This window comes from Cimex lectularius, unplaced genomic scaffold (assembly GCF_000648675.2).
Source record: "Cimex lectularius strain Harlan isolate CLEC.00 unplaced genomic scaffold, Clec_2.1 scaffold181, whole genome shotgun sequence".
NCBI lineage: Eukaryota > Metazoa > Arthropoda > Insecta > Hemiptera > Cimicidae > Cimex > Cimex lectularius.
This window is the reverse complement of record NW_019392752.1, coordinates 209,965-213,569: the sequence shown is the minus strand read 5'-3', so window position 1 is coordinate 213,569 and position 3,605 is coordinate 209,965.

Genomic DNA, 3,605 nt, shown 5'->3' with positions numbered 1-3,605 from the left:
TCGTGTGTACCCCCTTTTCTTCAGAACAGAATATGGACTAAACTCCTCTCTACCGAGGATGATGAGATTGCTGAATCATTTTTTTTACGAGGTTTCGCAACAGCAGAGGTTATATCAACCCTCGGGGTGCCGGTGTTTTTGGAAAAAAGCCATGTATGAATGTATGTCGGGTTCGAATGCAGGGCCGCTGGATTCGAACCCGGGACCTTTACCTTACAGTGACGCCTAAACCGTTGCGGCCACCGACGCCCCATGAATCATTATTCCAATGAAATATGTGTACACGACTCCTTGAATTATGTCAAGCCAAATTAAAACGCATACTTGCCAGGAACCCATAAGCCATGTGTTTTTAGTATTATTGTTTAATTAAACAATTGGGGTTTTTTTGTGATTATGTGGTCTTGCAGATCCATGAAAAATCAGTTTGAGTTAAAAATAAATAAATAAAATGAATAAATAAACGCCAAGGAACTGACAGGCGCGAAAGTGAATAAATACAATATTTTACTGAGATAAATTATGTTAACATTTTTTCAACTGACGAAAATTCATTTTATTATTTGTTATTACATTAATAATTTTTAGTTTTAACAGTTGTTCAAATAAATCTTAACGGATCATCTAAATAAATCTTAACGGTTAAATCGTTCAATTGAATTTGGTGATGGTCCCGAGAATCTAAACAGGCAGTTTGAAGTCAAAGCCACGTTGCCGTTATACGAAATCTATCAGCGTCCTCGGTGCAGCTAAGCCGGGCATCCAGCCGAGAATTTTTATTGCCGGACCACCGCGTTTTACAACTGTATCCCCTGATGTGTGTTCCCCCTGTGAATTTTAACAGAGATTGAAAACTCTGGCTTATCAATGAATAAATCCTCTGCTGCCCAGAGGTCGATTCATTTCGGCCGGTTTTTTTACTGTCTGTTTAAAAGTGCGTTTATTTAATATGAATGCGGACGGGATGTGGTAGAACCGTACATTGACGGAATTTTTACACACTCTTAGACTTCAAGAAATGAGGAAACTATCAGAGCGTCACAACTTTTACAAAAATCATTCCAAACTATTTCTCTTTCTCTATCTATCTATCATTCTATCTATTTGTCTATATATGACTTATATACTTATCTATCTGTCTATGTTCTGCGCCAGAAGAGGGCTGTCGTGGCGACGTTGTCAGATTTAAGAGATTTTCAGCAATGCTTCCTCTATTTTGAAAATCATTGGAGGTAATTGAAGTTTTGAATCCTACGCGAAAAATTAATTTTCGAAGAGCATCTAGGATTTTTGATCGGAAGCATGTTTTCAAATTTTACAACTGATTTTTGTAATCGTTTATTTTCAACCGTTTCCGCCCCACGGGTGCATGACCATGTATGGCCCTGTTTTATTATTTGATGATCATTCATGCGCAGGTCTTTCACCTTGCTTTATAACATTTTATTACAAACTATATGAAAATTAAATTAAATTAAAACTTCTATATTTGTATGCGGTTTGGTTTTTAGGGTTATAACGCAAAGATATTGTTCAGACAAATAAATATATTTTCCTAAAAAATATGTAATACAACTAATACAAAACGGAATAAAGAATAAAGAATATTAAAATAACAGGGTATAGATTAACATAATGTATTTTTTCATTCAATTTTCATCACTTATAATCATTCATGTGTATAAAAAATTATTTAAATAATGGACAAAATCAAAAATGTACACGAGAAGATGCTGTTTGTTTTTAAATAAAAAATCCTCAATGATGTTCGGTGTTATGGCTTTTGAATCTGTAAATATCGTATGCACATAATATTTAAAAAATACATGTTTCAAAAAATATTGCAATTTGCTCAAACATACATAAGTTTTATTCTTATTTTTTGGAATATTTAATGCCTTTTTGGCTATAAAATTGTATTTGTTAAAGCTTACACACTAGCTTGTAGATATAAAAAGTTATTTCCTGGAATGTTTTTTTACCCATCCACTTCCCCGCCATACCTAAGGGAGACCCCATACCGGCGGACCACGGCCACTAAACTAATTCAAATGGGATGCAAGTTTAGGAGATCCTTATTGTGCTTAACGGCTTCCTTTGACCTTGCCCTGAAAGGAATGACCCAAAGAAGCAGGGAAATAATTTTTCTTATTATTAATTTACCTAATCTAATAGATCTCCCCCTTGCTGGTTAATCCTTTTGAATACACTTTCTAATAAAGATATGTATGCAATATTTTAATAAATAACTAACAATTATGGGTACAAGGAGTAACCAGCCCGGAATTAAAAGTTCAGGGAAACGCTAAGATCAGTTATCACAGTAAGACAAAAAAACTAGTCAGGTACTTCATCGACTATAGTTCGGCTAACAGGCTTAAGGACCTCAAACGTCCTCTTTTCTTTAACCAGTTCGTTGAGGGTCGGTGGCCAAGTGTGGCGGAAGAGGAGCTTTAGAGGTTCCCTCGCACTCTAGTGTTCAATAGTCTGTGTTGGACACTGTCATCAACTCTGCAGTCGGGACACAGTGGACTGTTGGCTCTACGGAATCGGTACAGGTAATCGTTGAAATTTCCGTGACCTGCCATTATTTGTGTGCTCCAGAAATCTGGTCGAAACCACTTTCCTCTTGCTCGGTCCTCAATACTGGTTAAAAACTCGTGGGTTAATCTTCCTTTGGTGCTTCTTTCCTGCCACGAGTTTTCTATCCAAACTGTAAGGATCTCCCGGATCTGCTTTCTAGGTGCAGTTCGTAGCCTTTCCCTATCTGACGGATCCAAATTTACCATTGTTGGCTTCTTTCCATTTTTTAGCTGCCGGATTGCAATTCTACTGTGGAGGACAATGTCTATTGGTATAGTTGAAGCAAGGACTTGGATATTATTTCGTTGGATGTCACACATTTGTTTAAATATTTCTCTTCACTCTAGTTCCCAATAACGAAATATCATAGACATGTATAAATACCAATCCGTGATATCGGCCAGCAAATCTCATAAACTAGGATATTGTTTAAACCGCTAAATTCATCGGTAAATTTTCTCTTAAGCCCCACATGGAAATAATTCTGCAGCGTAAGCGTCTCGGATAATTTTCATCTGCCGTTCCTCACAGTGGTCATTTATATTGGTGGGCTTCTGTCACCTGTCAATTTTCAGGAAAAATATTCAGAAACATTCTTCCAAAAGCACCTGTCGATACTACCCTACTTTCTTTACAAATGTTCAATTTTTCAACAATCAAACTACACTACAATTCAATTTAAATAAAAATAAAGAGTATTAGAATAAAAAGTTTGAAAAAATGGTCCAGATTGGCAATATATGTATTGGCGTGCCCAAATTATGATAATTCATATCTTATTTTTTGCGCTATGCAACACTGTTAGAACAAGGGCATCTAAAAAAATGTCAAAAATTACACATTTTGTTTCATTTTTTATTTATTAATTTTTCTAAATTCTGTAAACCAAGTAGTGTGAATTTTATGTTTTATAACAAATATGTTTATAGAACGAAAGAAAATAGAATAGTACACAAATGAGAAGTTTATTTGACGATTTAGGGTATTTGGGATTGATTTATAATACAATATTTTAGGAAACC